Source organism: Bufo gargarizans, chromosome 2, assembly GCF_014858855.1.
Source record: "Bufo gargarizans isolate SCDJY-AF-19 chromosome 2, ASM1485885v1, whole genome shotgun sequence".
NCBI lineage: Eukaryota > Metazoa > Chordata > Amphibia > Anura > Bufonidae > Bufo > Bufo gargarizans.
Window position 1 is genome coordinate 646,201,427 of NC_058081.1, and position 21,029 is coordinate 646,222,455.

Consider the following 21,029-nt stretch of genomic DNA (forward strand, 5'->3'; position numbering starts at 1 on the left):
TAAACTACTATGGGGTCACTGCATGCCTCTATAATGGTGTACATTGCATTCTTGCATTAGGAGGTGCACTTCTAGCTCTAAAGGAGGTCTCAAGTGAAAGCCCTAGTCATTGAGTGGTCCTCTTCTGCCACGTAGCTCTGGGAAAGCTAGGTAAGCTGATCACCAAGCTTGAAAAAGGGGGCAGAATACGGCATATACAGAAAGATTGGCCATGCGGTAATGGCCATTTAGCTTGCCAAAGCAGATCAAAGCTTGACAATAGGCAACATGTCATGGAGATGTTTTTTTTTTGTTGAGGTGTAAGTCCCTGTTAACCTTATTAAACCCGGCAGGTTCTAGCCTACTACCAGGCTTTTTGGTGATGGAAAGGTTTGGTAACCTAACCTGTTTTCAGGAGAAACGAGTCCAAATTACATGTGTCCACCCCTCCCTAGTCTAGGAGGCTGACCAGAGTCCATGCCTGCATGAATCATCATGCTGCTGTAAAGACTGGAGGAAATAATATTTTGTCTTCAGTGTTATAATATGGGAATGTGTAACTCTGGAGCGTTAACGTTTCACATTGTAGGTTGTAAAGTCCAACCGGTGAAGTCTCTTTGGAAAGCCTTGAGAGTACACATAGGTTATGAATTAAAGGGGCTATATGGTCCTGAAACAGTGCCCCCCCCCCCCCCTTGCCCATGGGCTGTCCCGGCTATTGCAGCACCAGACAGTCCATGGACAAGGTTCTCTTTCCAGAAGAAAAAAAAAAAAACATTTATTTCAGTACCCAATTTTCTAAACCAAAGCTTTGCTTGTACATTAGGGATTATGACTTTATAGCAATTCCCTGCAATATCTCTATTATCAGAAACATTCGAGAGACCAATATAAATGTCCAGGTCTTCTGTGGTAGCTCACAGTAGATTTCAGTACTGCCGCTTAATATATTTTGTATAATCACATACCTAACCCTAGTCTTAGGGGCAATAAAAAGGCATTTTTTGGATGATCTGCATTCACTACGGCCTAGAAGATCCATGTTCGCCCCTCATTGTCTGAAGAAAGGAACATAGCACTTAGTGGTCCATGGCTGGTGTATGCTGGTTGATCCAGCAACACCGGCCCCATGTTATATGATCCGTATTACCCACCAATATATTTATCACCTGGGAAACCATACTACTACACATTCCTGCATCCTGCGATATCCACAGAAGATCCTGGTAGATGTTACTGGAAGTCTACACTAAGCTGCGCTTTCTATACCTTATACTAAGTGGATTATAAAGCACCGGATATAATAAAACAATATAAACACGGAGGATTTTCCATCTACTCCTCCCCGCTATGCACAGCCAGACACCAGGAATTTACTGTGATGACAAAGTGGTCACTTACATTCCCAGCTATGTACTCACAGGTTACCACACACACAAAAAAGCCGCATCATGGATGGAAGTGTCTGCTGCAAAAAGCCCGCCACCGCCATATTCAGACCGGGACAGAAAAACAGATGTGTGAATGGAGAATAAAGTCCTTAAATGAGTCAGACATGCATTAGTGTTCTAGCTGCACTTAGATGAGCCAAGAAAGGAAGTCAGATAAGAAGTATTGGTAAGTGCTTAATGCCTAGTAACTGACGGGTCTCACGGGAAGTCTAGAAGACGTCCATTAGTGAGCATGAAGAGTCTTGGCTGGAAGATCAGGAAAGCCTAAAGACATGGGTGAGTGCGCTGATCCTTAAGTCTAGACCCATGCTCTCAAACCAGTGGTAAAAATACAACTTCTTGCAGGTCCTGTTGGCCAAAGACATGCTGGTTGATGTAGTTTTTAAACATATGGAGAAAGAGGTCACATCAGGTTGGAGACCACTAATGTAAGTGATGCTAGGAATCACATGAGTTGTAGTTCAATAGCTGGGGGGGGGGGGGGGGGGGGTATTCTCAAATCGTGACCGGCAGGTGGGCACTGAGGACTGGAGTTGAGGAACACTGATGCAGAAGGCCTAATGAGGACCTAGGTGTGTGCGCAATAGGTTGGAGGCCACTTCTAGAGCTCAAAGCTGGTCACATCAGGCTGGAGACTACTACTGTAGACAGAGTCCCTCCCTCCACAGTTATGTGCAATGCTTGGCTAAAAAGCTGCTCATGATTGGCAGACAAGGACCAAATATATTTTTGGTCCCAAGTATGCTTATTTGTCCCACCAGTCACAAGACAAATCAGTGGGATAGCTGTAGTCTCTTGGAACCTTACACAAAGATTATACTTGAGTTTAACACTTAAAGGGGCTGTCCAGGATTTACTATATTGTTGGCCTATCCTCAGGCTGTTTGAAGAGGCCATGGTGTTTTGGGGAGTGCTGTGGCCTCCTTAAAGCTGACCCAGTACAGTGCCGTACATTGTATAGTGGTTGTGCTCGGTATTGCTGCTCAGGCCCATTCATTCGAATAGGACTGAGCTGCATATAGGCCCTGTGACCAATGAACGCAACGCCACTGGTCTAGAAGAGGCTGCAGCACTCACCGGAGAGCCAAGGCCTCTTCAAACCGCTGATCAGGGAAGGTGCCGGCAGTAGGAACCCCCTGGTCAGATATTAATGTGCTATCCTAAAGGATAGATCAACAGTAAATTCTCGGACAATCCCTTTAACCACCAATGTCTTGCTTTTGTGTTGTACCTGTATACACTAAAATGAAACATTCTTTTATGTAGCTAGTTAGGTTCATACAGACATCGTATTATTGCATACTGAGCCTACCCCTTCACTGTGCCCCCATGAAATAATAGTCGGGTTGCAACTTTTGAACACCTGCATTTGTGTTTCGATCTCAATACCGGGATTTTTTATATTTTTTACTTTGTGAAAATATTTATTCAATTAGACACTTTGCACCACACTGTCATTTGCCCACTAGGTGGCACTGTTCCACTGTTATCTACTGAAGTAATAATGCATGTCGCTACTCCCAATCAAATGAAAGAGTGAAAGACAATATAAGATATGTCTTATTATATATTATATAATATTTTAATGTTATGTCTTATTATATATTCTATAATATTTTAATGTTATGTCGTATTAAGCAGTCCCCATAGCCTCATACGATAGGCCTTTCTCCATAAAAAGATATGTTGCCATGTACCAGCAGCGGCCTTATGGGTCTTCGATGTGTCCCAACCCCCCACCTGCACCACTGCTTTGAGGCCCCCACTCATAATCAGTACACAGATCTCAGTAAAGCTCATCTGTCAGCGATTGTGTAACTCGGGTCTGCTCCAAATTCACTGTGGAATTCCAAAGTTTTAATGAACACTTAAAATATTTATACTTGCTCTAAAAAAAAAGATTATTTTTGTTACTCTTTTAAAAATTTTGCTTGCTTCCAAGCGTAGGGGGGAGAAACATCTCCAGCCTTGCCTATGACAGACAAACGAAGCCTTTGTGTCAAACGAGGTGACCTGCCTTGAGTTTCTGCGGAGAATTGTGAATGGCCGGTATTATGAATGTGGGGAACGCTGCATGGACAGGAAAGAAAAGAGAGGGGCGGGCGGGGGAGAGGATACAAAGTAATTATATACTGTTGACAAATCAACATGAGAAGATTCGTGGGAAGCAAAATAAAAGCCCTAAAAACGCGTTAATACATCTCAGTTAGGTGGTCGTGTGTGAAATGCGGGATCGAATACGAGTAGCTGCTGAAGACTATCCGGTCGCTGAAACCCCTGCGGCATAGTACAGGTCAAATAACGTAAATACGCCATGTCAAAGGCAGCCAATCAATATGGGTTTGGACGCCGGGAGCTGAGCCATGAATGGAAGTGCCTATTGGGTTGCAGGATGCTTGTGTCAGTTGTGCAATGGTAGTAAATAGACAATACGGCACCACTGGTAACTATAGGGATTGGGGAGGTAGAAACACTCTGGAAAACATATATGATGATAATAAAAAAGGAGTATAAATACTGTAGATTTTCTGTAATATCACGGAAAAGTGAGGCGCTAAAACTAATAAACTTTATTAAAGCTATTAAAAACAAGGGATTGTGTTAACACGTATACACAGATACACACAAGACACTTGGTGCCCAATGTATCGACTCAACTTGTGATTGTGAGGTCGAATACAAAGTGCAACATTGAAACAATTGTTACAGGGTGTGTATCTGTGTATACGGGTTGACACAATCCCTTGTTTGTAATAGCTTTAATAAAGTTTTATTAGTTTTAGCGCCTCACTTTTCCGTGATATTAGCAATTGTAGAGACGTTTACCTAACAAATTTCAACATTTTTGTTTTTAGATTTTCTGTAATAGTTTAATACAGCAATAATTGCCAATTATTTATTCCCATCGCCCCCTTCTTACATTGTAACTTCTATGGGCCAGATTTATCATTAGCTCAAGTCAGAATAATGGAGTGAAAAAGTTGCAAATTTTTGGCGCAATCGCTTAGACTGCGCAAAAATTAGCGACTTATTGGCTCTGCACTACGCTCGCCAGTTTTCTGAAAGTGGGCGTGTTTTCTTATTTAAATTAATCTCTAGACAGATTTACTATTGCGACTATTTAAAAAGTCGCAAAAAAATGCGCAATTTCACTCCAGTGAGGACCATGCTTATCTTATGAGACTTTTTAATAGAACATGCGACTTTTTCATAAAGACGCGCAACTTTTGTAAAGCTGCTTACTGACGGATAAACTGCTACAGTCAAACCACATGTATTACAGTCTTAAAGGGCCGGTCATAAATCTGACTTGGCTAAAACTGACTTATGCCATATGTGAAAGTGGAGTGAGCTGTCAGAGTCGTGATAAATCTGGCCCTATATCTGTAACATCTTATACGTGTTCCGCCTTTCTCACAGTCATTCACGTGTATGCGACGAAGGAGCCTCTGTGCTCTGAAAGCTTGCAAACAGAATTTTTTGGGTTAGCCAATAAAGGTATCACCGCTACAATACTTTTATGCCTTTTTTAACACAAAAGTATTTAATAATCACAATATCCACAATGAATACATGTCATACCACGATACAGCTTTATTCCATCTCATCACAGCATTTGGCAACTTTAGATTCTCTCTTCTCCAAGGGTGTACATAACATAGAAACAGGGGTCCCAGCCCTGGTCGACCCTCTTTGCTACAGTGTGCGCAGGAGTCCTCTCTTCAGAGGAATCGTGTCATTAGCAAATTAGCCCTCTTTCCGAGCCTCTAATGCCACCAGATGTAAGGTGACAATCCTATAAGTTAATGTTAAATCTTTTGAACAGGCCTTGAGACATAATTTAGGATTATAGCTAAGCCAGTACCCCATCTTCAGACAGCTGTTTCGGGGGTAATTGGTCCTCATTAGTGCAGAGCGAACTGGCCTACCTGGGCGAGAGTGATTTGTAAGGATTTTTCCTAATGAAAAGTGCCCTGTAGGTGTTCTTAGCAGGCACAGGGGTAAGTAGTTGGGCCAAGGGTCATGGAACAGTATGGGGGAGGAAACTAAGACCAGATACTTCAGGTTTAGGTGGCAACAATCAAGCTTGGGGCTTCATCTTCTGTGCATGTCACTGTATTGGTTAGAAAGACATACCGATACGTCAGACGGCGGTGGGCTCCATAAAGCTAGACCCTGCATGGACATGATGTCAATAAATCTTCAAACATGGTTACAAATTGCAAAAACCAAAATGTTTAGCTTGCATTTTTCCCCCCAGACACGGTCACCCCTAAGCTTACTTTCGTCATATAGCCACGATGAAGGGAAGGATCCATAATTAAAAGGTATCACCTTGTCCTAGGTCGCTGGCATATTATTAATGAAAGACAGTAGTCAATTTAAGGAGGAGCAGCACAATTCTGTGACACACATATCATTATCATGCACTGCCCTTCTTAAGCGTCATCTCACTGCAGGCAGTTCTTAAAGGGGAAACCACAATTCTGCAATGCACACTCGCATATGAAGGGAATACAATACTAAGCACAGTTACAAGGTAACAGGTTTTAAAAAATAAATAAAAAAATGTATGCATTTACAATATATTTGGCAGAAACCCACAAATACAAAGAAGGAGAAAATATATGCTCATCTATACAAGTTGAGTAATATTGTTAGAATGACAATGTATTGTATCCTGTCCTTCACTAGTAACCAGTAAATGGGAGGTGTTATATGAATACAGTTGCCATATTAATCAATAAGTCATTATATAGTGCTAAACAGTGACAAAATTGAATAAGGGTTGGGTAATCTGGCATTGGTGGGGGCTCAGTTAGCCCCATGGCAGTGCCCAGTGATTTACAATGATCACTTCATTCCTGATCCTAAACAAGATTCCTCAAGTATCAACGTATAAAAAAACCAGAAGGGTTACAAACCAGAAAACCTTAGTTCCTAGTGGAAATCAAGCCAAACCACTCCAAGAACTCCATACAGTAATTGCCCTGGTTGAGACTTATGGATCTAAAGCCACAAGCCTCCAGGAATTCACCTTTTTTCTGGGTGCCCACTTCCAGTTTACAAATAGAGCCTCATTTTTATGTGTGCCCCAGATGGCGCTAACCACCAAAATGCCCCATCATGTGTTATTTTGGAATACATACAGAACAAGCCCCCAACCAGATATTTGTTTCTACAAAAAGACACTTTTTTTTTTTTGGGCTTTTTTCAGTTTTATATGAAACTAGCTGAAGGACCCGGCTTTGCTCGGGTATATTTAATCCATTTCATTTAATGTTTGTGTGTGTCGTTAAAAGATAAACACTATGCACTAAAACAGTGACATCTACAGCCCCCCCTTAACACTGACCCCCCCACAGTTCCCCGTCCCTTAAAATTGGACCTCCACAGCAGCCCACCCCCTTAACTTTGACCTTTACAGCAGCCGTCCCCTTTAACAGTGTTTTTTATAGCATACCACCCCCTTGACAGTAATCTCCACAGGGGCCCGCCCCCTTAACAGTGGCCTTTACTGGATCGGTGGCGTGTCCATTTGAAAGGCTCACTCTAAGACAGCAGCACTGTACTGTCTGAGTGTGAGCTGCAGGGACAAATGGTGAATTTGTCCCTCCCACCTCTGCAGCTGACAAGTTGATTTTTACCTTCTTTTTTTATCCCTGTCGGTTGAGGAGTTGGAGGGGGCGGATCAGGGTGTGGCTTAGTGGAACCTGGGGCGGGGTTTTAAGTATTTTGAGGGTGGACACATTGTGGCAGGGGGCGAGTTTGGGCTCCTTCCTGCAAGAGTGACGCCCCTCTGGGCACCTTACTGGATTTTCAGAGGATAAAAACATCTATTGCTGGAACAAAGACACATCTGGAAATAAGGTACTAAGTGCTATTAGGCCATGGCTTTACTTCAATAGCGATTATCCTGGTGACAGATTTCCTTTAAAGCTCTCCTACAGCAGTGAAGAAAAATGGCTGGGTTGTTATGGAAACTTAGAGTAAAACTATATGTGGAGGATGGAGGACTTGCGAGATTCTATTGGCTGATAATGGTCATGTGACCACGCTTCTATGGGCTAATACAATTTTTGGGAATCTCTCAGAAACAGTACGTCGAAGAGAGCCGAGACCTGGTCTAAAACCTTCCCGGACACCTGATGTACCTGTGCCAAATTTCATGATTGTAAATGCAACGGTGCAGATTCCTTTAGCGGACATACACACAGCTTTATAGATAAGATTCAGCAGTGCCATCTTCTAATCCAGGCATCTCAAACTCGCGGCCCTCCAGCTGTTGTAAAACTACAACTCCCACAATGCCCTGCTGTAGGCTGATACCTGTAGGCTGTCCGGGCATGCTGGGAGTTGTAGTTTTGCAACAGCTGGAGGGCCGCGAGTTTGAGATGCCTGTAAAAATATCACTTTGCTGCCGTTCCTACAACTCTGCATTAGTTTCATTATTACTAAATGGGAGAACTGGAGATGAAGGCAGCAGAAAATTGGAAAGAGTTGCCAAACTAAGATTCCCTGGATTAAAATAAATAAATTGTATATGGTCAATATTAGCAGACAGAAATAGAAGCTGTCAGTCTCGTGGTAGGTTTTGAGGTGCCTTGGAGGGACCTCCATAACATGCTCAATCTTTGTTAAGCCAAGGGTGAGGAACAGTAGATATGGAATATTATGGTCTTGAGTAGCTAGGATTTGTAGTATTGTCCCAAACAAACTGTCTAGTTAAATTGGAAAAAAAGGCGGCAGGACCTTTAAATGAGCTATAAATTTGATTGGTTGCTATGGACAAGCAAGAAAGGCGGTCATCTTTCCCATAGCAACTAGAGTTCCTGTTTCACTATTCCAGTACAGCCCAGCTCTGATTGGTTGCTATGGGTAACAAGGCCTTCATTTCTTTTGAGTGGTTTAGGGGCCCAGTGTTGTCCTCAGCGACCAATCAGATGGCAGCTCTCATTTCTGTCACCAACAACTCCTCCACTTTCCTTCATGTTTTCTTGAGGGTCTGCCCAGCACTTGATCAATTCAAGCAGGAATTTCATTGAGCTTTAGCCGTTCTGAGATAAAAGACGGATACTCGGGGCTGCGTGCAGGAAGGACAGCAAAAATAAAGAGAAACAGTGACATTGGGAGATCGGAAAACACATCTTTTTTGTTATTCTGCAGACAGGGGCACTTGGCAGCCTCAAGTCGCTGAAAAGTCAAAACATGACATTTTCTTTTGGAACGCAATGTACTTGGCTTTAGAATTTCACCCACCTCACATACAATTCTGACTATAGCCTGGCACCACATCTTACCCAGAGCCGTGGTATATGTATTCAAGGCAAGCAAATCCTTTCCTCCCCAGATTCATGATCTGCCCTCCATTCAGCAAACTGATTCATGGTCTCGTCACCCACTTTCATCAGTCTGTCAGCTCATGTGTCCATTGTATTCTAGGGGCTGGGAAACTGGCAGAAATCTTTGCCTCTAATTCACGTTTTTTTCCTGGAGACTTTGAGGTCTGAAGGTTTCATACACCATAGAGCAGCTCTTAAAAGCATATTTTTAGCTCACCTATATCACCCTGTTTAAACACACCCAGGACTTGCTGTAGTATTTTTATGACTAATGGGGAGGAAATACTGTACTAAATGAATGAGCAAGGGGTTATTTCGACTATTTGAATCTAATGGACGTGAAGGTAGAAAACAATGACACAATAGACTCCGATGATGCATGCATCCTCCTGCAAACTTGTTTTTGCGGTCGGAGTTATGTGACCTATTTGCACGCAGTTAATGTAGCAGGCATACTATAGTAATATACAGGTGAGCCACGAGGGCAAAATGGGGAAACAGAGGTGGAAGTCAATGGCCCAGAACCCAAAAACTACAGCTGTGCCCATCAGTCAGCGGTGGCATGAAACAACCTGTAGGACCTATAGGCGCTATAAAATGTATACAATATCATCGCTCTGTCTAACAGTATTACATGAGGAGTTGTCCGCACAACTTCATTTTCAACATGGCTAGTAGTAGGAAATCTGTAGGACATTACATTCTCTTTTGGTGGTAGGGAGCATGTGGGACCCCATTGCAGTTCTTGAGGCTGTTAAAATTGTTGGTATGAGACCTGTAGGTTTCTGCTGTTACTTTATGTGTCAGGTGCTAATGGGACCCCACTACTATTATGTGACAAAGGCCATAAGGTGGCCACACAGTGCTCTTTTTTATAACAGGGGGTATGAGAGACCCCATTGCTGTTCTCTAATGTAGCAGGAGGCTCGTTCTGATATAGCATTCCTTCCTGTATCAATTTTGCTATGCTGCTGTACATGAAGGGTATTAATTCTTTGCGTCTATGGAAATTGACATTTTCTTGGCTTTTGCCAGAAGAAGAATCATCTTCATTCATTTATCAGCGGTTATGCAATCGCTGCTTACAGTATTCCAACACACCAGTACAGTGTTGTGCCCTTGGTATGAATCCAACCAGGCTGCTGCTATGTGCAAGTTGATTGTATGGTCTTATCAAGTTCAGATGGGTTTCCTTGACTAGTCTCAAACCAAAGTGATAGCTTATATTTAAAAGCTCTGTTGTGTGATGGCAACAGGAGGAAATGTGATCGTAAGCTCTTGTGTGACAATTAATAGGGATCAGATTGTAGGGGACTGCGGAGTACTACTGGGGTAATAATAGGGCTATTGTACAAGTCTGGAGCCATCAGTCACATCCAGGAGCCATCAACTGCTTGCGCTTACAGGACATTTCTAAGGTGCATTCATCGCATCTCACTTATAAAAAAAACTCATTTTTGGGGTTATGGCAGAAGAAAAAACCTAAAGTATAAAATGTGCAAATTATAGTTCTATCTAATCTATTTCCAGAATCTTCATGGAAACTCCACATCCAACCAAAAATTAAATCAGAAAGTAACGTAATAGTGAGTAGTCCGTGGCCTCGCATTTTTAGGTGCTACTGGTGGAGTCTTGATCCTGTAATACATATCCTAATTGGAGACCAATTTGGGTTCAGAACCAGGATCTGACCTTCTAAGAGGGTTGTTATGGATATACACAGATGTTTATGGATTTTACATGAAGCCTATTAGTCTCTACTTTCTTAGGAAATGAAGATACTGGGACAGAAGTTCCACAGAACCTTCAAAAATTCTTCCAGGTCTACAGTATTAGTAGCTGAAAACTTGAAGATGCCTCTGCCACTTGTTATTGTAGATGTCTTAACATTCAACCAAACTTAAATTTACCCGCGTCTCAAAGATGATGCAACACATGCCCATCAGCTGATGGACAAATCGAAGGAACTAGGTGCATGGCAGCACCTACAGTAGGCAACCAAGTGCCCATTCTCTCACCACCACACAAAGGACCCAATCCTTCTCTTTTAGAGCATACTAGCAATGAGTTTCAACTGCATTATTCAGTTCATTCAATCTCACACATCACTAGAGGACTACCCTATTAAGCACCAGCTCGAAGACAGGTAGCGTTTTAAGACGTTCTGGATAAGTACTCGAGGATGGTCTACTATTAAGAACTACTAAGAACCTCAACACTTTGCATGCCATTTACTGAATGAATAAATTAGCAATGACAACATGACTAGGTCCAAGCCTCCAAGATTACGACACATTTACAATCTCCACCACCAGCAAGATAATGATCAGTGAGTCACCATTATGGCTAACCTATGTTCCAGTCCTATCATGCGAACACGGCTCCGCTATCAATTTTATAAGCGGTCAGAATGGGGGGGGGGGGGGGGAAATAAAAAAATCTCAGTCCTAAATGGGACCTAAAAAAACAGAGTTAGATTTACATTTCTCTAACTACTACTCCCGCCACGCACAGGAGTTAAAAGTTGGACAGGTATTTTGCTGGCGGGTGCAGTCATGACCACAGTGGGTTAAACCAATGACATCAGACTCTTAACATAAGGGGAACCTGTACATAATATCAGTGTGTGTATACAGCGCCGGGCAGGATCATAGTCCAGGTCCTATGTTTGCAGTGCTGATTACTTTAGAATACGTCCTGAAATAAACAGGGTTGTCGCCTGTAAAAAAAAAAAAAACCCAACCTCACCTTTCTTCACCCCTGACAGTTGCCTCGCAACCGTTCCTGTCATACCTGTGTGGCAGGTGCACCTCTCGCCAGTGACACACCTCCTTAAAGTGACACTTCCAGCCCTAAATCTACCCGATATTTGGAATTCATTACAGATCATATTGCTGTCCTTGCACAACGGCCTCCATAGAGTAGTGAAGCAAATATGCGGCGTTCATTGGGTTCTGCTACCTGTATCTTTACATCACACATATCCCGACACTGGACTGCGGCGGCAGAGTAGTTGGTATGCGTTGTCTGCAGGCCCTCTTCCCACCAGGGCATAATCCAGAATTTCTGTTTTTCCAGATTAGTGGAATTGTATTGCATATTGTCTCTCTATGGATATACCCTAATCCCTATAATCACTCTATATACATACTCCATATGTAGTAGTATATAGGTGCCAGCGGCATGCTGGGAACTCTAGTCCCCCAACATCTGAAGAAGGCCAGGTTGTACACCTTTAGACCCACGTACTGCAGAACCATGAACGGTTATTATACATACTGTCCATACCCATAGGGTGGAGTTGTAACCCGATTATAGGGCCATTTATTGAACTCTGCATAGGGAACAAGTACAGGAAAATCTCTTAGAATTTGTACCCCTAGAAAGATCCAGAAGGATTGTAATAGTTCTAAATGGTAATAACATCAGATAACGGCAGCAACAACCCCTGCAAGACTAGAGCTACCATAGAACCAAATGTATACTATGTGTAGGGTATCAGACAGTGTGTGTACCTATGTGTAGGGTATCAGACAGTGTGTGTACCTATGTGTAGGGTATCAGACAGTGTGTGTGTATACCTATGTGTAGGGGGGTATCAGACAGTGTGTGTGTGTGTGTGTGTGTGTGTGTGTGTATATACCTATGTGTAGGGGGGTATCAGACAGTGTGTGTGTGTATATACCTATGTGTAGGGGGGTATCAGACAGTGTGTGTGTGTATACACCTATGTGTAGGGTATCAGACAGTGTGTGTGTGTATATACCTATGTGTAGGGGGGTATCAGACTCTGTGTGTGTGTGTGTATATACCTATGTGTAGGGGGGTATCAGACAGTGTGTGTGTGTATATACACCTATGTGTAGGGGGGTATCAGACAGTGTGTGTGTATATACCTATGTGTAGGGGGGTATCAGACAGTGTGTGTGTGTGTGTGTATATACCCATGTGTAGGGGGGTATCAGACAGTGTGTGTGTATATACCTATGTGTAGGGGGGTATCAGACAGTGTGTGTATATACACCTATGTGTAGGGGGGTATCAGACAGTGTGTGTGTGTGTGTGTATATACACCTATGTGTAGGGGGGTATTAGACAGTGTGTGAGTGTGTGTATATACCTATGTGTAGGGGGGTATCAGACAGTGTGTGTGTGTGTATATACACCTATGTGTAGGGGGGTATTAGACAGTGTGTGTGTGTGTGTGTGTATATATACCTATGTGTAGGGGGGTATCAGACAGTGTGTGTATACACCTATGTGTAGGGGGGTATCAGACAGTGTGTGTATACACCTATGTGTAGGGTATCAGACAGTGTCTAGAACTATGTGTAGGGTGTAGGGGGTATCAGACAGTGTGTGTGTATATATCTCTATCCACACATACAGAGGTGCCCCTGGCCCTTTGGCTGCCCCCTCTCTGGTGCTGCCTGAGGCCTCATTGGTGGTGCCCCCTGTATATATACATATACACACACAGCATATATCATCAGCTATAGTGTCAGTTGATATTCTGTGAGTGCTCCTTCAGCTGTAAAGCACTGTGGTGGTGGTAATATCACACCAGGGAAATACATGCATATATAGCATGCTCTTGTACATACAACTGCAGGTAAAACCTACAGTGTAATCTCAAAGTAACACTTCAATGACAAACTCAGCTCTGCTACATCTGTTAGTATGTACATGCTCTAGTGCACATGTACAGTGTTATTGACTGTCCATCTGCAGTGTCCGGGGTCCTACCTGTGCACGCAGGGTGGGCTCAGCTCATCTTCAGTTCTCCGGGGGGATACACGCGTTTCCTGGGGGCTCCGGTTCTAGAGTCCTGATCATTCCAGGCGGTTCTCCTGCGGTACAGAGCGCTGCTCGTTATGTCCTGTGCGTGCCGGGCGCCACATCCACCAGGCAGTGTGTAATTCCTCCAGCCTGCAAGCCGGAGCTCGGTTATATGAATGGGCTGGGCGGTGACGTCACACAGGACGCCTACCACTAGGCTGAGCCTCTTAAAAGGGCAACATCCTGGGCAGGGGAGGGGGTGGGTCCGAGAAAGAACACACTGTGTATGTGCTATATCGTGTCAGAGTGTCTGCAGACCCCGACACAGCAAGAAGTGTCATCTATGTATCCAAATAGAAAAGAAGAACTTTCTTTCCTTTCTTCTTTTTCTTTATTCCTTCCCAATCTTTCTTTCTTTCTCCTTCCTTTCATACATTCATTTATCCTTCTTTCCAACCATTCATCTTATTCTTTCTTCAATTCATTCTTCCTTCCTTCCATTTATCGTTCCTTCCATTTATCTTTCCTTTCTACCATTTATTGTTATGTTTGTCATTCCTACCTTCCATTTATCCTTCCTTCAGTTTATCCTTCCTTGCTTCTTCTCCTTCCTTCCATGTATCCCTCCTTCCTTTCATCCTTCCTCTCTTCTTCTCCTTCCTTCCATTTATCCTTTCTTCCTACCTTCCATTTATCCACCTCCCTTCTTCCCTTTCCATCCATTCATCCTTCCTCTCTTCTTCTTCTTCCTTCCATTTATCGTTCCTCTCTTCTTCTCCTTCCTTCCATTTATCCTTTCTTCCTACCTTCCATTTATCCACCGCCCTGCTTCCCTTTCCATCCATTCATCCTTCCTTTCTTCTTCTCCTTCCTTCCATCTATCCTTCCTCTCTTCTTCTCCTTCCTTCCATTTATCTATCCTTCCATTTATCCTTTCTTCCTACCTTCCATTTATCCACCTCCCTTCTTCCCTTTCCATCCATTCGTCCTTCCTTTCTTCTTCCCCTTCCTTCCATTTATCCTTCCTCTCTTCTTCTCCTTCCTTCCATTTATCCTTTCTTCCTACCTTCCATTTATCCACCTCCCTTCTTCCCTTTCCATCCATTCATCCTTTCTTCCTTCTTCTCCTTCCTTCCATTTATCCTTCCTCTCTTCTTCTCCTTCCTTCCATTTATCCTTCCTCTCTTCTTCTCCTTCCTTCCATTTATCTATCCTTCCATTTAACCACCTCCCTTCTTCCCTTTCCATCCATTCATCCTACCTTCTTCTCCTTCCTTCCATTTATCCTTCCTCTCTTCTTCTCCTTCCTTCCATTTATATATCCTTCCATTTATCCTTTCTTCCTACCTTCCATTTATCCACCTCCCTTCTTCCATCCATTCATCCTTCCTTGCTGGGTAGCCTGTGTCTCAGTGAATGGCTGCCCATGTGATGCTCAGGAGAACTGACATGTATGGTGGTTGATGGGCTCTTTTCAGATCTGACAGCCGCTTCTAGTGAATGGTGGGGATCTGACAGGAGCTGATGCCCGCTTCTAGTGAATGGTGGGGATCTGACAGGAGCTGATGCCCGCTTCTAGTGAATGGTGGGGATCTGACAGGAGCTGATGCCCGCTTCTAGTGAATGGTGGGGATCTGACAGGAGCTGATGCCCGCTTCTAGTGAATGGTGGGGATCTGACAGGAGCTGATGCCCGCTTCTAGTGAATGGTGGGGATCTGACAGGAGCTGATGCCTGCTTCTAGTGAATGGTGGGGATCTGACAGGAGCTGATGCCCGCTTCTAGTGAATGGTGGGGATCTGACAGGAGCTGATGCCCGCTTCTAGTGAATGGTGGGGATCTGACAGGAGCTGATGCCCGCTTCTAGTGAATGGTGGGGATCTGACAGGAGCTGATGCCCGCTTCTAGTGAATGGTGGGGATCTGACAGGAGCTGATGCCCGCTTCTAGTGAATGGTGGGGATCTGACAGGAGCTGATGCCCGCTTCTAGTGAATGGTGGGGATCTGACAGGAGCTGATGCCCGCTTCTAGTGAATGGTGGGGATCTGACAGGAGCTGATGCCCGCTTCTAGTAAATGGTGGGGATCTGACAGGAGCTGATGCCCGCTTCTAGTGAATGGTGGGGATCTGACAGCCGCTACCCCACTTCTCAGATGTCTCTGCAGATTTGTCACCCCATTGAGCTGGTAAGAAGTGCTGTCAGCAGGCCCCAGGAGGGTGGAATCCATGGTGAGTTTGCTATTAGCCCCTCGGTCCTAGGCCGCTGGAGCAATGGAGGTCCCAGAATAATGCTGTGGATGGCCTCGGCAGAGATGCCGGCCGGCTCCCATCACTGGAGACATGACCTCACAGCACTTGACGCTTTTGTTTGAAATTCATCAGGGAACATTCATCTCCCTAGGACTTGTTTACCAGCACTGGCATCATGGCTTAAAGGGATTGTTGATTCTTAAGTGTCTCACAAGGGAAGCCCTTAAGGTTATATCAGGTGAAGCTCAGCAGGTCTGCTTTACATCTTCTCCAGTCAGGCCGAGCCGTTGGCACCGCTGAACCGCTTCATGTAAAGTAAAAATACGGTAAATGACTCCCTTGCAGGTTTGATGGGGTCAGCGCAGGAGTGTTTGTGTACTGCACGGTTATCACACAAAAAGATGGAGACAAAAGGCTACAAGTCACAGTACACACGGCGGCATGGATCAAGTCACGCGGGAGGTTACCAGAGCGGAGGCAAATACATAATGTACACACAGGGCGCAGGCCGGATGTATGGAGCCGACATCACATGGGCCCCACCGCTCCTCTGTCACACCAGACACCAGTATCAGAAATGGCACATGGTAGGTGGAGACCGGATACATGTTCTGCACTGGGGCCTAATAACATACCGTTTAAATATATAGATGAGTATTATAAAACTCAACTGACTCATCCATCTCATATCTATCTATCCATCCATCCATCCAATATATATGTGTTTTTCTATCTATGATGTTAATTATTGAAGATCTTTGCTCTCTTTATGTCTGTGTTTATAAATAGGGTCGGACCGAGTGGCATGCCTAGGTTGTTTGGCACCCAGGGCGGGTCCTTTCTCTGGCAATCCCCCACCCCCCCAAAACTTAAAAAAAAAATTGTACCCCCTTAGAGTAGTATTGCCCTCGGTGTACAACCTTCACAGTAGTTTTATACAGATGTGTGCCCCCTAACAGTAGTTATGCCCATATTGTGCCCTCTTAAAGTACTTATCCCTTTATTATGCCCCCTCACAGTAGTTATGCCCTCATTGTGTCCCCCTTAGAGTAGTAATGCCCTATCTGTGCCCCTTCACAGTTACAATGCCCTCTTTGTGCCCCTTTCACAGTAATAATCCTTATTGTGCCCCCTTCACAGCAATAATCCCCATTGCGCTCTCTTCACATTAGCAATGCCCATTGTGCCTCCTTTACATTAGTAAAATGCCCATTTGCCCCCTCCAGAGTAGAAATTCCCATTGTGCCCCCTCTGTGTTAAAAAAAAAAAACACAGTAACTACTCACCTTGTCCCGTTCCTGAAGATCACAGTCCTCTCTCCACTGCAGACACAGATCGCTCTGCAGTTCGGTGTGGGCGGAGTTTATGCAGATTTCCAGGCTGCAGGCTCCACCCACACAGGCCGACACGATCTGTGCCTGCTTCACCATTCAGAGCGCCGCCGGCCTGAAGGAGGGGAGGAGTGCGGGGAGCTGAGCGGTGAGTGGCAGGACCGCAGCTCCCAGAGCTCCAGCAATGAGCGCTTACTAAAGTTACTATTATTTTTCTCAGCTCTTCAGGTCTACTATCTATCTATCTATCTATCTATTTATCTATCATACTATCTATCATACTATCTATCTATCTATCTATCTATCTATCGTACTATCTATCTATCATACTATCTATCTATCTATCTATCTATCGTACTATCTATCTATCATACTATCTATCTATCTATCTATCTATCTATCTATCTATCATACTATCTATCTATCTATCTATCTATTTATCTATCATACTATCTATCTATCTATCTATCTATCTATCGTACTATCTATCGAACTATCTATCGTACTATCTATCGTACTATCGTACTATCTATCTATCTATCGAACTATCTATCGTACTATCTATCGTACTATCTATCGTACTATCTATCGTACTATCTATCTATCGTACTATCTATCTATCGTACTATCTATCTATCGTACTATCTATCGTACTATCTATCTTACTATCTATCGTACTATCTATCGTACTATCGTACTATCTATCTATCGTACTATCTATCGTACTATCTATCGTACTATCTATCGTACTATCTATCGTACTATCTATCTTACTATCTATCGTACTATCTATCGTACTATCTATCGTACTATTTATCTATCTAATAGCTCTCTCTCAGTCTGTCTATCTCTCTATTATCGATCAATCTATCTAATCTATTACCTATGCCTCATATCTATCTATCTATCTATCTATCTATCAATCATACTATAGATTGTAAGCTCTTGTCAGCAGGGCCCCAGACTCCTAGTATTTTAGCTGTTTATTACTATGTTATTTTGTGATGTCTTGTGACTTGTACATGAACCCTCTGTATTGTAAAGCGCTACGGAATATGGTGGCTCCATAGAAATAAAGCTTAATATTATCGTTATTAAATAACTATCTACATATAATCTATCTATTTATTTACGTATAATCTATTATCCATATATCTAGCTCTCTGTCACGTGGTAGCTCAGGGATTAGCACTTAGGTCCTGTATTCAAATCCAACCGAGTCCTGCATGGAGTTTGCATGTTCTCCTTGTGTTTGCATAGGTTTTCCCCACACACTCCAAAACCGCCAGCCGCTCTGGTGGCCAAAACCGCCGGAGTGCACATGGGCTGGTGCTTTCTCCTATAGTATGCAAGTACAGCCACCACTACTGGATTTCAGGGTGGTCGTAACCCCTGGAAACGAGCAGTGTATAATGTGATGGAAAAATGAATCCAGCCAGCAAAGGAAGCAATATGGACAATCAGAATACATTAGTAACTGCCTTGTATTAACTTTCTATACATAATAAATGCCACTTGCTGAAGTGAGACAACCCCTTTAATGGTTAATGCTGAGCTCAGCCATTTTCAGGTCACCATCAGTCCTGGGAGGGCTATCTGTGAACTCACTGCTCCGTGTTACACCAGTCCCCGGGACTTGCTTCATTCTAGCACAAATATTACTTGGCTCCGGTGGCAGACTGGGTTGTCACGTACCACACTAACTGGTACATGTGATTCCAAATGTGGGCTGTTTGCATAAACTTAATCAACTGCTGCATTGCATTCCTTTCCAAAAATGTGCACACTTCTTCACCTCTCCCCACGTCCTTCCTGCTTCCCTGCCTGAGTATTCCTAGCAAAGAGGAGCTTATTGCATGAACCTGTCGCCCACAAACAGCACAACTGTTCCACTGTCTTGCTGAGAAGGTTGGTAGGGTAACTATAAAGAAATAAAAATCTTAAAAAAGTTACTATTATTTTTCTCAGCTCTTCAGGTCAAGGGGACAAGTAGTGAACTGAATACGAATTGGGCCACAGATAATTTTAAAGGGGTTTTCCAGGATTTTTATATTGATAACCTAGCCTTAGGCTAGGCCGTCAGCAGTTCCAGTGCTGGTAATGGAACCGCCGCTGATCTGATATTGATGATACCGTATATATCCTAAGGATAGACTATAAGTCCTGGAAACCCCTGGACAATAGGTCACGTCACTGGGGTGAATTATACTAGTGAGCTCATCAAGGTACCACAGAAATCCCCACCCACCTATTCTAGATGACGGAATTAGGCTAACTTACTCCCCTAGATTCTAACACCCCAATATTTTCTTTCACAATAGCTGCCACCACCTATACTATAAGGCAATAGGGGCCTATACTCAGATATTCTCTCAACCCAAATTTAACACCGTAACACAGGTTATCTATATGGGACCTAAAATCCCCTGAAACACTACTGGTAACGTTATTCCCTCCGAAAGAGCAAGTTCTATAACCCTGGGTTCAGACCTGAGCGTTCTGAAACGAGCGCTCTGTATGCGCGATTGTACGGGCGTTTACAATCGCGCATACAGAGACAGGTGTGCACACATTGTCGCGCGTTCCCGAATATCTATGTGCGGGAACGCGCGACAAACGCCCCAAAAAAAGCTCAAGAACTTGTTTGAGCGTCGGGCGTTTTACAGCGCGATCGTATGCGCTGTAAAACGCCCAGGTGAGAACCATTCCCATAGGGAAGCATTGGTTTCTCCTTGTTGAGCGTTTTACAGCGCGTAGGAATGCGCTGTAAAACGCTCAGGTGTGAACTTAGGGTTAGACCACAAGGAAGGGACTTATTCATGTTTAAATTTAATACACAATAGTGCAGTGCAATACAAAAAGAAAGGGTCAGATAAAAGATTAAAATATACATACAATAACAATGCAATAAAACAGATAAAATAAAAGAGGTAAAATACAGAAGATTGGCTTACTGAGATGCAGCAGTTATGTGGGGACAGCTGAAGATATGGGCAGTCACTCCAAACGATGTGGATCCCCAAAATGACAATTACCTGTTCCCAAACATCCATTTTTATCCCCCCTCAGCCGAGGGGTGGGCTGTGAGGGAACCTCCCTCCTTTCGGTCCGGCCTTCTGGGACGTCTGATATTATTCAGGTTTCTGCCCCACCTTCCCAGAAGACTGACCGATGTGGCAATATGAATCACGGCGATTCCTCGCTGTATGACAGGGACTGCGGGTCCAGGTATGATCCCATAATCTGAGTTGCTTTGTCCCGGTCATACAGACACCAAATATGATCGAGTTATGATTTCCAGAAGGCCAGATCCTGAATACCGAGAAATGCCTCCTGCCCAGTATGGCGTGTATAGACTCTGCCCGAAGACCATGCCAGGCTGAACAACATTATTAGGGTTCTGAGGCTGTGGGTGCCATGAGGTCGGAGTTATGGCTTCTGATATTATTTCATTCATCTACTCAATGGCTTATTTCACCCCAAATCTTACATATATCCACCCAAAAAAGGAATGTATGTTTCCGTATTTTGCGGCTCCGCAAAGAAATTTAAGGAATCATTTTAATAAAGATTCAAAGATGACATGGCAAGTTATTAAAGTTTGCGGACACGGATCCGCAAAATACAGATTGCATGCAGAACGCATTCTGTGTGCAATCCGCATTTTTGCAGAACCATAGACTTCAATGCGGCCATGGCCAAGTATAGGACATGTTCTAGCTTTTATTCACATGGAACGGACATACAGAAGTGGATAGCACCCATTAATTCAAATATGGGCGGCGAGTGCTGGCGGCAGAATCACATAACCGGCACCCGACCTCTATGACAGGGCGCTGCGATCCGCGGCAATTAACTCCTCAGGTGCGAGGGGTTAACTGCCGCGGATCGCAGCAC

At 43.8% G+C, this 21,029-nt stretch overlaps 1 protein-coding gene across 3 annotated transcripts in view; it reads right to left on the reverse strand.

Annotated features, from left to right (window-relative positions):
* The window catches only part of ERRFI1 (ERBB receptor feedback inhibitor 1), a 29,521-nt gene extending 9,325 nt beyond the window's left edge, over window positions 1–20,196 (reverse strand). Inside the window, exons 1-2 of one of the 3 annotated variants that reach the window (XM_044282183.1) lie at window positions 20,087–20,102; window positions 13,520–13,623 (exon numbers count right to left, since the gene is read on the reverse strand). The gene's annotated coding sequence lies outside the window, so the exon portion shown is untranslated. Of the gene's footprint in view, window positions 1–13,519; window positions 14,179–20,086 lie in introns of those variants that run through there. The other 2 variants (XM_044282184.1, XM_044282182.1) reach the window with 2 other exon arrangements.
* Between the last annotated feature and the right edge of the window lie 833 nt (window positions 20,197–21,029).